Source organism: Sminthopsis crassicaudata, chromosome 1 (genome assembly GCF_048593235.1).
Source record: "Sminthopsis crassicaudata isolate SCR6 chromosome 1, ASM4859323v1, whole genome shotgun sequence".
Lineage (NCBI taxonomy): Eukaryota > Metazoa > Chordata > Mammalia > Dasyuromorphia > Dasyuridae > Sminthopsis > Sminthopsis crassicaudata.
In genome coordinates, this window is record NC_133617.1 from 188,963,402 (window position 1) to 188,977,299 (window position 13,898).

The 13,898-nt window shown below is 36.6% G+C and overlaps 1 protein-coding gene across 3 annotated transcripts in view; it reads right to left on the bottom strand.

Moving 5' to 3' along the window:
* The window catches only part of RIPOR2 (RHO family interacting cell polarization regulator 2), a 235,859-nt gene that overhangs the window by 119,742 nt on the left and 102,219 nt on the right, over positions 1–13,898 (bottom strand). The gene's annotated exons all lie outside the window — the stretch shown is intronic.

Here is a 13,898-nt window from a genome sequence, read left to right on the forward strand (position 1 = left end):
AACAATTTCCTCTCTTCTACAGATTCTTAACTCCAATGAGCAAGTTCCCAGAGCCAATAATTTGTCTTGAATGAGAGCTTTCTCCCATCACAGAGGAAAAAAAAAAAATCAAAAATCCCAGACTGAGCTGAAAAGGAGAGCAGTGTTATTACAATCATTTTTCACTTGAGGAAACTTTAATAGTCACTGAGTCAACAAGCATTTATTACATACTTACTATGCCAGGTACCATGCTAAGGGCTGGTGATAGAGAGAAAGGCAAAAATCTGTCCCTGTTCTTAAGGAGTTCATATTCCAAATGGAGGTCTCCATAGAAACATATATACCAAATGTATACGTAGCATAAATGAGAGAATTTTATAGGGAAGGCACTAGCAGTGAGATGGCTCCTCAGGAAAGACCTTCTGTAGAAGGTAGGATTTGAATTGGGTCTTGAAAGAAGTCAGTAGCAAGAGACAGAAGAGGAAATATTCCAGGAGTAGGGTACAACCAGAGAAAAGGTGATTTAGAGGCCTAGAGAGATCAATGATCTAACCAAGACTACATAGAAATCCAGAAAGTAGGGAGGAGAAATTGAATTTATCCATTATGTGTCAGAGCATTTCTGGAGCATTGTAATCATTTTTGGGCATTACACTCAATGAAGGGCATTGGTAGCCATCTTCAAGAATACAAATAGAAGGAAATGTTTCTCAAGCAGGGTAGTAAAGGGTATCATGTTTATGCCATGTGTGATTTGGTTGGAGGATTTGGGTACATTAGCCTGAAGAGAGGACATGATAAACTGTCTTAAATTTTCTAAGGGCTATTACATGGAAGAATGAATTGATTTTTTCTGCTGAGCAATAAGTAGAAGTTCCAAGAGGCAAATTTAGGCTGAGTCCTGTTTATAAATATATCCTATCAGTTCCTGAAAAGGGACATTTGTGTCAGAGATAACTAATTGAATGGAATCAATTTTCGTATCTTATATATGGGAATAATCCAAAAGAAGAGAAAATATCCTAAGACAATTTTTTTTAATAAAAAAAAAAAAAAGTGGCATTGGTAACTACTGACCCATACCTACTTATCTCTCCAAAAACTTTATGAAGATGGACATCTTTGGTGGTTCTCTATAATCTGTCCAGTAAACCTGAATGATGCAGGTTTCAGAAACTAGTTGTGTGACCCTGAACAAGTCACTGAAGCCTATTTGCCTCAGTGAGTTAATTTGTTAAATGAGCTAGAGAAGGAAATGGCAAACACTCCAGTGTCTTTGCCAAGAAAACTCCAAATGGAACCATGAAGAATTGGATATGACTGAAAATGACTAGAGAACAACAAAAACAAACTCTTCAGTCTGGAATCCAAGGTCCTCTACCTTGTCTAATATTATTTTGTTCATATACTGTGAGCAAATTGACCTATAATCCATACTGGAAACTGCTCTAAACTCTTATTTTCCCAGTACCCTTTGTTAATGTAATTCTCTATACCTGAAGTTTTTTTTCAAATGGCCTTCAAAAGGCACTTCTCTAAAGTGCTTTCCACACTGACTTTCTACCTCAGGCTTTATAAAGAATTTTATCTCTAATATTTAATACATAATATACTATGTATTGGAGCTATATGTATTATTGTTTTATCTCCCTAAGAGATTACCTGCTCTATGATGGCCTATATTGAGTGTAATTGAGTGCTATGCTAAGTGATTTACCAATAATATCTTATTTGATTTTCACAATAATTAGAGAGGTAAGTGCTGTTATTGGTCTCATTTTGCAGTTGAAGAAACTGAGGCAAAACTTAAATTACTTGCCTAGGGTCCCATAGATTGTAAATGTCTGAGGACAGATTTGAAATTAGGTCATTCTGACTCTAGATGCAATATTCTATCCACTGCGCCACCTTGTTAGAAAAAAGAATGATGGATGTAAAAAACCTGTGGCATCTTATCAATATTAAATAAAAATCAATACTACTTGGTAAAAATAGCGCACAGTGTATCAGTGAGGACATAGGTCAGGAAATGGAAAAGAATCAGTGAAGTAGGAAGAATGGAAGAAAGGATATGCACAGTCCTAGTTGTACTGATACTTTTGAGATTTTGAGAATAAGAAGGAGGACTTCGTGGATACATCTATTGATACATCTCCCATAGAGGAAAGACCTGGCTAAGAAATGAAGAATTAAATGTCAGGAAGAAAAGACAAGCTGGCCATCTGGTATGAGTAGGGATTTACATGTGGACTGAAAGAATGCTTCACTGGCCTTCTGGAGATGTCAGAAGCAAGAAAGTCATTCAGTTTACTGAATGGATTCAACATGTGAAATCTCTGGGAGTACACTGGCAAGAGATGAATAGAGTGGGTAGGTATGGCTAGATTACAACCTGAATCATTGGAGGGAATTTTGGAATTAATGATTCTATAGATCCATTTCAATAAGGCTTAAGTTATAGAAATGTTATGGGTATGGAAATGTGCAAATGAAGCACAGCATATTAGACACTGTACAATCCAATCCACTAAATGTATATTAAGCACTGTTTAAGGGTTGGAGGTATAAAAAACAGTTCCTGCACTCAAGGAGCTTACAATCTAATGAAATAATAGTAGCTAACATTTATAAAGTACTCACTAGGAACCAGGCACTAAGCAGTTTATAATTATTCTGTCATTGATCATCCCAACAATCCTGGGAGGTAGGTACTATTATTATTCTTACTATATAAGTGAGGTGAACAGAGGTAAGTGCCTTGCCCAGGGTGACAAGCTAATGAGCTCAATAAGTGTCTGAAATCACATTGAATTCAGGAAGATGGCTTCAGATTCAGCCTTGAATATATACTGATTATATGATCCTGGATAACTTTCCTTGTCTTATAAATACTTAGAGTGATACAGTATGATTATAAGTTAACAAAAGAGGTAAAGATCTGCTTTGGTAAAAAGATTTTCCCCATACAGACTTCTCTCTTTGTGAGACAGTAGAGAGTGGAAAAGGAGAGATAAAGAGAAAGGAAAGATTCTGAAACTTTGCTAAGGCTGTGAATTATTTCTAGTAGTTTTTTAATTGATTCTCTAGGATTCTTTAAATATACCATCATATCATCTGCAGAGTGATAATTTGGTTTCCTCATTACCTACTCTAATTCCTTTAATTTCTTTTTCTTCTCTTATTGCTAAAGCTAATATTTCTAATACAATATTAAATAGTAATAGTGATAGTTTCACTCCTGACTTTTTTGGGAATGGTTCTAGTTTATCCCAATTACATATGATGCTTGCTGATGGTTTTTAATAGATGCTATTGATCATTTTAAGGAAAAATCTATTTCTATATTCTCTAGTGGGAGGAGAGAAATCAAAAGAAGAAGGGAAGGAAGGAGGGAAAGGGGAACTTTTATGCTCATATATGAGAATATGGATTAAAATAAAAGAAATAAAGAAAATAAGGAAAGGTCCAAAACCAGAAAGGAGAATAAAAGTAAAGATTTGAAACTGAGAAGAGTAGTTAGGATCAAGGAAAAATAAAAATATGAAAAACCACAAAACCAAAAATAGTTTGGCCTCTTGGAAACATAAAGTAGTATTCTATCAAAAGGAACATGAAATGCTTCACACTTGAAAAGGTCATGCCCTCACTAGCTTGACCGAAATATAGAATTCTTGTGAAATCACTCCCTCCCTATACTGCAAAGCAGGGTTTGTTTGGTAATTTGAAAAAAATTCCTAGGGTGGGGCACTTTTTTGACATTAAAAGTGGTTCCTCTCAGCTTCCTTGACACCAAGGGTTTGGGGAAGGGAATGTAGTAAAGACATAGCATGAATTCAGGTGTTCTAGAGGAAAGGTCTCTGAGGCCCCAATCATTCATAAATGAAAGGTGGGGAAATCTTTAGAAGAGATAGAAGGAACTTTTAGAGGTATATTCAACATGGAACCCTAAATCTATAGAATTTCAAGAGGTAGAATCTTCAACAAAAACTCTTTACATGTCCCATATGTCAATCCTATTCCAGTTTTACAAATGGGGAAAGTTAAGACCATGATAAAATGAAAGAAGGCAGAGTTTGCATTCCTGAAAAGTAAAACCCTGGCGACAAAAGGTTGCCAAAAAGCCTAACTCTTGCTTGGCCCTATCACCACCAGCCAGCCACGGTCACAGCATCTGTGGGTCTTTTCACCATCACATGCTGATCTTTGCAAATGTGATGCATTATTCTGTATTCCTTTAAACAACACATTCATCACAGGGAGGGAATTTGTACATTTCCTCATAAAAATGTGACTGAAGTATCAGAAAAATTCCACTAATTTGTTAAAGAGAATAAGAAAATTGTGGGGTTCCCCTGCTCTATCTTTTCCTTCTTTCCTTTTATACTTCTCTTTATTTTTTCTTTCCTATCTTCCTCTTCCCGTTTTCTTTAACCTTCTCTTCTTTCCTCTTTCCAGTCTGATCCCTCTTTACTTTCTTTGATTATCTTACCAAATATATGAAAGGAATGGGAAGACGAGAAACTACTTTGATAAATGGTAAGGAGAAGGAGAAACCAGAAGAAAATACTTTCCCCCTCTCATATGGAAAAAATGGGGAAGAGTACAAGGTGAATCACTGTATTACAGCGCCTGACCCACCTGGACCCCCAAACCTATTTCTTTCACATTAGTGAGAGGGGAAGTGCAGGGAGGAACATCTGGATTGATCTTCAGCCAGAGTTAGAGTAAGTCAATTCTACACTACTCCAGAGCCATCATAGGCACACTCTCTGAAACTATCCCAAGTTTAGGAATAAAATGTGCTTTTATTAAATGCTAATTGTTTGCCTGCACTGTGCTAAGTGCTTTACAATATTATCTCAAGTTAACACTGTATATTTGTTTGTACATATTTGTTGGCATGTGGTCTCCCTCTTTTGACTCTGGTGAACTCCTTGAGAGCAGAGACTGGGTTTTTTTTTTTTTTTTTTTTTTGGTTTGCACAGTGCTTAGCATATATTAAATGATTAATAACTAACTACTTGGCTGACCGACTGTTACCTTAACGTATGGGTCAGCTACAGAAGTGAACCAGCCATCTAGTAGCTTGGTTATTCCCTGTCTTATAAGGATGTGGGTCAGTGTATAAGGGGAACCTTATAATATATTTCTTCTTCATGTTCCTCCTTAGGGGCAACACTGACTAATTAAATTGCTAACTAGCTACTCTTCGAATGCCTGCATTCCAACTTCCCCCTCCTTCTACTGATAGAAACCTTTCCTCATTCCTAGAATGCATTGTGGCTGCTCCATTTTTGCTTTCACATTCTTTATCATCTTTCAAGGCTCAGGTTAGGTGCTGTCTTAACTGAGGAACTTTTCCAGTTCATATAATTATGAATCTAGAGCTAGAAGAGACCTCAGAAACCATCTGGACTATTCTCATCATTTTACAGATGAGGATATTGAACACTAGGAAGGCAAAGGATTTCCCTGGAGTCACACTTACACACATCTGAAGTAGAATATGATCCCAAGTTGTTTTCCACAGTATCAAGCTGCCTCCTTATTGGGGCTTTCTCTTTCCTCAAATTACATTGCATTTACTTATCTCAATCTATGCTGTATTTCTATCCTCCTTCCCACCCCAGGGAAATGTGAGTTCCCCAAGGCCAAAATTGTGACTTTTTCAATATCTCTGTATCCCCAGTACGTTGCAAATTGTCTCACACATAGTAATGGTTTTTCCAAAAAAGAATTTGCTGAATCAAAACTGGGAGTTACTACTTCATCATTTTGATCAGGCTACTTTTTGAGGAAATTCTATTTGTTAGGTCTTTTTAAAATTACAATTATCCTGGGACTGTTACAAGGAAGAACAAAAAAATTGAGGAACAAGACCATTAAAAAATCTAGGCAAAAAAACAAAAAACAAAAAACCAAATGAGAAACAGAAGGGAAGAGTGGGCTATTTCTCTTTTGAAATGAAAATACTTCCAGATTGCATCTGTTTTTCAAAGGTTCTGTGGGAGGATAGCTAGAGCCACTCCTGGATTTGAAATTTCAAACCTCCTGGAAATTCAGTTCCCAGTGCTAGCTTTTTATAAAAATACCATTCTGGGATTGTGGGAAACACAGCCAAAGGCCAACAAGTTCAGGTTTTTAACCCCAGGTTGCTAGGCTTGAGTCAAACTAGTTCCAGAAGTGCTTTAAGTAAATTTAGACAAAAATCTGGAATCTTATCTTTTGGAATTATTCTCCTTCCACTCTACCTAGGTCCAGAAATTTGGATTCCTTTTGTTTCTTTTGAAATGAAAAAAAAAAAAAAAAGAGAGAGAGAGAGAGAAAAGTCTAGTTTTGCCTAGAAATACCAATAACAACAGCTAGCATTTTTACACATTGCTTTAATGTTTATAAATGAGAAGGCAGGGTGTCCCAAAAGTCTTAGTGCAGTTTAAGATTTCCTTCAGCTGTGTTAAACTATACTAATGCTTTTGGGACACCGATATTACCTCATTCATCTTCACAACAATCTTGTGAGATAATAGTTATTAGAATTTCCATTTTACAGTTCTTATAAATTTTTATAGAAACCGGTGTTGACTTAGCACTGGAAGGAATTAAGTTCTTCCTAATTCTGTATTTTAAGCCCCGCATTGCCTCATACAAAAAATCTAGGTGAAACTATCCTAAAACTGACTGTGCCAAGGCAGATACACAGTTCAGGCAAATCCCAGTCCCTTCCTTCATTGAATTTAAAATTGGTTAGGAAGATAAGAAACTTCTACCATTATTCTGCTTTCCAATATTCCAGTCTTATTATCACTTAAGACAGTGATTCTCAGTTTTCTCCTTTAAGGAATTAGGCCATCAAAAGCCATTTATCCACCACCCACTCAAGCTGGAACAAACAGAAACAGTCCTGAGAAAGACACTAATGACAGCTTCTCCTCAACTGGCAAGAAGGGAAGAAAATAGTCTCTTATTAATCACTTACTGTGTGCCAGGCACTGTTCTAAGTGCTTTATAAATATTCTTTCATCTGATCCTCACAACTTGGAGAGGTGGGTGTGGTTATTTTACAGGGCAGCAAACTAAGGCAAAGTAAGTGATTTGCCCAGGTTCACATAACTCCTAAGTATTTGAGGCTCTACTGCCCTACATGTGTGAAGTTGTCTCCATACTGCCTTTAAGAGACAATACCTTCTACTTTCCTTAAATCCTCTTAATTCTAGTGCTTTACCTTTTTTAATCATCTTGTATGTAGCTTGCTTTCTATATACAGTATGTGCAATTATTCTTTCCACATCATGGTTTTGATGTGTTGTGGGTCTGCATAAAAAATTAAATGGGAATTTTTAGGGAGTTTTGTGGAAGTTGAAGATGATACACAAAAGCCAGCAGAAGACCCAGAAAAAGTTTAGAAACTCAGACATATATAAAATATACATATAGTATTATGTATCAATATATTTCATCTTTTAATACCATAATAATTCAGACTTTTCTGGTAGAAGGGTGGACCAAAAATTTTATATAGATTTTCCAGATTGTAGGGGTATTCTGCCTTGCACATTGGAAGGGATAACTGTATTTGTTTGCATGTTAGCTCTCATTAGACTTTTGTTTTTTCTTCTGCTTTCTCTCTCTCTCATTAGATTGTGAGCTCCTTAAGAGCAGGAGCCAGCATTCGTCTCTTTTTATTTCCCCAATGCTTAGCACAGTATCTGACACATAATAGGTGCTTAATAAATGTTTATTGATTCAAGTCACTGAGGCCCAGGGTCTCATTTTTCTTAACTGGAAAATGAAGATTTTTGAACTAGATAATCTCTGAGGTCTCTTCCAACTCTAAACCTATATTCAATGGCTATAAACTATACTGGTTAATGAGTCTGCCAATCTCCTTTCCTCATCTTATACTATGATATCAATCCATATTTATACTTGCTCATTCATCAGCACCAACCAACACCCCCAAACTAATGGGGGAAGGCCCCAAGAAGGAGGTGCCTTTACTCAGCAATGTTTTAATGAGGTGATAATCATCTTACCAAGTGTTAGATAAGTTCTTCCCTGGATCTTTTCTCTTTCCATTCCCCTCTCAGATACTTAAATTTGGAAGTTTAGTTATTTTTTTAAAAAATCACTTACATGTTTCAAGGTTTCTCCTCCCTCCCCCTTCCACCCTTATCCTAATCCCAAATTTAGCTCAAGTCTGCAAGGGAAGTAATTCTCTTCAAATACTATTGGCTCTTCATCCTGAAGCAGCCAAGACTCAGCTCTTGGCTTCTTTCCTTTGCCCTCCCACACACTAAAATCCTTTCTCTTTCTAAAAAATAACCTAGGACTTACTTGTTCCAGTATATATTAGCTCCTCCTTTTCTCTCTTCAAAACAAGGCCTTTTTTTTTTTTTTTTTTTTTTTTTTTTTTTTTGCCTGTGTAACCACATCTAGTATGATAACAGATTGAAAGGTGCCGCCCATCCTCTGGGAGACCACAGAGAGAGAAAGAAGAGAGGGAGCAGAAATTCATAAACAAGGGTGTAGACAAGAAGGTTGTTTCTGGGTTTTTGTTTTTTTTAATTATTTTTTTACTGAGGGAGAGGGAATAAGACAAAGAAAAATAAAAGACATCCCAGTCTAACATATACACATTCTTACAATCTGTGAATACATTTGAGTTTGATATTGATGTTCCTAAAGTATTGTTTCAGAGCACAAATATTAGAACCATACCAATCTTTTCTACTTTCCACTAAATGGCTACAAGAGTTACTTTTCCTTTTTCCTTTTCCTCTGCTTGTAATTAAGTTTCCCAGGGTTAGTGTCCCATGGAGTGGGAGTGGTAGTGGTGGTGGGTGAAACAATAGAAATTTCTCATTCTCTGCTTGTTCATGGAACTAGTGAGTTCTATAATGGGTTTTCTTGATAGATAAATCCTTTAGCCACTACTAAACTCTTGTGCTGTTGAATGGAGCTGGGGGGGGGAAAATCACAAAATTATCCTGACTGGGTCCACTACAAATTTATGTTACATAATCTTAAGTAGTCCCTCTCTGAAGTTAAGCAGTCCTTTTATATCTCTTTCTAAGTGAGTCATAATCCCATTCACCACCAAACTTTTTCCATCCTTCCTCAAATATCCCATGGTTCCCTCTCCTCTTTCACCTTATCACTCAAGAAAATTTCCTCATATTGTACTGAAAACTACCTCTATTCCCCCTGCTATGACATCACTTTTCTTTTTCTCTTCTCCTCCTTATCTCTTTTCTCTCAAATGCCTTCCTTTACTATCTCCCCCTCCCCCTCTCCCATTCACACTGAGTTGGCCAAATCCACCAAGAGTTGACCAAATCCTTGTCAAAGCAAAGCCCTTCAAATATATAATTCATCCCATTCCATCTTCTCCAGCAGATTATCTCCTCTATCATCCCCATTCTTTGACAATCTTAAATCTTTCCTTATCTATCTCTAGGACTGATTTCCTATCACCTAAAAAAATCTTCCCTATTCTTATAAGATCCTCAACTAGATTTATCCTTCTAGCTTATCATTCTTTGTCTCTTTCCTTTTGTGGTTAAATTCTTTAAGAACGTCTTCTACAAGTAGTGATATCACTTCCTCTTCTCTTCTTAACTCCATTTGGTTTCTGACCTCATTATTTCACTGAAACTGCTTTCTTCAAAGTTCCCAATGATTCCTTAAATAGTCCTCATCCTTTCTCACTGATCTTCCTCTTATCCTTGATACCTTCTCTCTAGGTTTTTGTGATACTGCTCTCTCCTGATTCTCTTCCTATTTATTTGACTATTCTTTCTTCATTCAGATCGCAACTACTAACTATGGGTTTCCCACAGGGCCCTATCCAGGGCCCTCTTCTCTTCTTTCCCTATACTATTTCACTTGGTGATCTCATTAGGTCACATGGATTCAGATTATGATTCTCAGCTCTACTTATCCAGCCCTAACCTCTCTGCAGATCTCCAACTTCCTATGTACAACTATTTATTAGACATTTCAAACTGGATATCTCATAGACCTTAAATCAACAGGCCTAAATTAGTACTCATTATTTTTCCTCTCAAACCTCCTATTCCTTACTTCCCTATTACTACTGAAGGTACCACTATCCTTTCAGTCAGTCATTCAGGATTATAATGTAGGTGCCATTTTAAAAATTAAAGCTTTTTATTTTCAAAACATATATATACATAATTTTCAACATTACCTTGCAAAACCTTGTGTTCCAATTTTTTTTCTCTTTCTCTTCCCCCATCCTCTTCCCTAAATGCAAGTAATCTAATATATATATATATATATATGTTAAACATGTTCAGTTCTTCTGTACATACCTCCATAATTATCATTGCTGCACAAGAAAAATCAGATCAAAAAGGGAAAAAAAATGAAAAAGAAAACAAAATGCAAACAAACTTCAACCAAAAAGAGTGAAGATCCTATGTTGTGATCTATACTCAGTTCCCACAGTCCTCTCTGGGTGCAGGTGGCTGTCTCCATCACAAGACTTTTGAAACTGATCTGAATCACCCCCCTGTTAAAAAGAGCCATATCCATCAGAGTTGATCATCACATAATCTTGTTGCTGTGTACAATGTTCTGTTGGTCCTACTCACTTCACTCAGCATCAGGTCATGTACTCTCAAAGCCTCAAAGTAGGAAATCATCCTACTGTCTTTTCTTATAGAACAATAATATTCCATAACATTCATTATCAGAATTTATTCAGCCACTCTTCAATGGGCATCTGCTCAGTTTCCATTTTCTAATTGTCATTCTTGACTTCTCTCTCTCAGACATCTCCACCCCCACCTCATATCCAATCTGTTATGCATTTTACTTTTTAATATCTTTCATATATACCCATTTATCTCCTCTCACATGGCCACTATCCTATAAGTCTCCAGCTACTCATTTCTAGACTATTGCAATGGTTTGAATCCCTCCCACTGTAATGCTGGAGAAACTGAGCAAGATAGAGATTAGAGAGTATTGAATAGTTTATTAAGTGGAGAGATTTACTGGGACCAAATGGATTCATGGTTTGGTCCCAGGGCTGAATGAGACTATGGTCTCCAAGAATCTAGCAAACAATGTGAACTCTCAATGACATAGATACACGTGGCTCAGACTAAGAAGGTAGACTGAAGCAAGGCAGGTGCTGAGAGAGATGGGGAGAGGCATCTTGATAAGACAATATCTGACATTTCAATAGCTTTGGATGGGGAGAAGCATTCTGATATTCTAAAACATAAGATCTTTTATCCTTATCAAGTATTCTGATAAGGAGGGAGGAAAGATTTTGCAGAACTGAGAAGCAGAGAAACCGAGGCAGGACTGAGTCAGGATAATTAGGGAAACTGAGTCAGGAGAATAAAAAGAACTGTGGCATAACACCACAAATCTTTCTTCACTCTAGTCCATCTTCCACTTAGCTGTCAAAGTGATCTTCCTAAGGTGAAAATCCTCTCCCCCATTCAATAAATGCCAGTAGCTGGATACAGTCTGGATACCAAGATTAAATCCAACATCCTATTTCACTTTGAATGCCCTTCATAATCTATCCCCTTCCTGCCTTTTTAATTTCCTCACACTTTACTCCCCACACAGTATACAATGATTCAGATCCATTGATTGGTTTTCTTGTTATTCCTTACACAAGACATTCCACCCTCTGACTTCATGTATTTTTACTGGCTGTTTCCCATTCCTAGAATGCTCTCCTTGCCAAACTTTGCCGCCTGGTTTTCCTGGCTTCCTTCAGATCTCAGCTAAGTTCTCTCTCCTTCTACAAGGAATCTTTCCTGGTCCCCCACCTTCCCTCTGTTGACTTTTGCCAATTTATCCTCTATCTCTTTTGTACCTAGTTGTTCATATGCTGCTTCCTCTTTATACTGGTAGTTCCTTTGGGATAGGGAACAGGTTTTTGTTTTGTTTCACTTTGTTTGCCTTTCTTTGTAGCTTCAGCACTTAGAAAGAAATCCTTGTTCACTTGACTAGACTTCCAAAGACATGAATACTTCAGATACTGGTAGTGAAGAATATTCATTATTAACAGCAGCATGAATTAGGGGCACCTAATAGGAGAGTCCAACCTACATTTCCAGGGTTATTATTCATGATTCTCCTTAGAGAACAACAACTTTAGATCCAATCAAACTTTTTTTTCTTTTTTTTTTTTTTACATTATACACACACACACACACACACACACACACACACACTTCTGTCACAAGTCACCATGCTTTTGGGCAAACTGTCCTTCTCTCACCTAACTCTCCCCTCCTAAGTGGAATGAACTCCTTTCTCATTTCTGGCTCTTAGAATTGACCCCTCCCACTTTTTCTTCTAAAATTCATTTCAAAAATCACCTAGAATATTTCTACCAAAGCACCAAGGGAAGATTGAAGCCTATTCCCCAAGAAAGGATGTCAATTATTGGAGTGGGAGCTAAGCTGAATGTAGTGCCACTCTGTTTGAATGGGCAGCTTAATTCTAGAAATAACTTAATTTTAAAAAATGTAAATGGAATAATAGCTGTCTCTTGTGTCCTTCTGATGTTTTTTCTTGTTGTTATAAATAGATCCCTTCAAATGTGCCCAGTGCTTCAAGTGAAGTGGAAGATGCTGAGTATAAAATAGGAAGGAACTTGATAAAATCTTTAAATATGCAAACATATTATTATGAATATATGGTGAAAATTATTTTCCTGGATCCCTGTCTGAAGATTAACATAGAGGAAATAAGTATCCATGGCATTTTTTAGAGAGCTCTATCATAGGATCATATATCTAGATATAGAAAAGGGGATCTATAAGGTTATTAAATCCTCTCATTTTTTCACATGGAGAAACTGAGGTACAGGGAGATAAAGTGAACTTGTCTGAAGTCTTGACAAAGCTGGTGTTCAAATTCAGTTTTTAACTCCAAATCTCTGCCATCTTTTGAAATATGCTTAGGCAGATGTCATTCATCTATCCAATCTCCTAATGAAACACAGAGTTGGAGGAAGAGTTAATCTCAATGGAATGATGCAGAGATTAGGTGAACTAATGACACAATACAATATCCTGGAACATAGTTACAAGGATGGGCCAAACTGTTTGCAAATAGTCAGGGAACATTTTCTCCAGTAGAGAAAAGAATCTGGTGCCCAAGGCCTTATTATAGGAATCACTGGCCTGTTTTCTAAATTTCTTGTGGTAAATACCATTACAGGTTAATAAATTGGAATGTACACAAATTTATTGACCATGAAAACTCTTTACATTGACAAAATGACTGAATAAAAAAAGATCAGAGGATTTTACCTATGGGAAGTTAGAAATATTAGTCTGTCAATCAATTAACAAGCATGTTTACTGGGTCAACTACTTGGTATACTGGATAGGCACTAGGCTTGGAATCAGACAATCTTGAGTTCAAATCTGATTTCAGATACTTAATAGCTGTGTGATTCTGGGTTAAGTCACTTAACCCTGTTTGTCTCAGTTTCTTTATTTGTAGGAAATTTTATTTGTAAAATGGGCTGGAAAAGGAAATGGCAAATCAGTTTAGTATTCTTGCCAAGAAATGGGGTCATGAGGTCTTAGATGGAATCTAAAAAACTGAATACATGTTTACTGTGCTTACTACACTCTTAAAATAAATATAAAGAAAGGCAAAAAAACCATCCCTTTGGAGAGTTCTCATTCTAATGATGAAAAAAACATGCAAATGTACCACAAACATATGCAAATGCGAGAAAAATTCAAATGAAAACCACAATCTGTAGGGGTTGGTCACAGCAAGTAAACAAAATCTTGCTTGAGTATGTGAGAAATGCTTAAAAATTGAGTTTCTATAGGGTCCCAAGCTTTGAGATAGTATGGGATAGTGGATACCACTGACCAAGAGGTTTTCAGAATGAGAGGTTA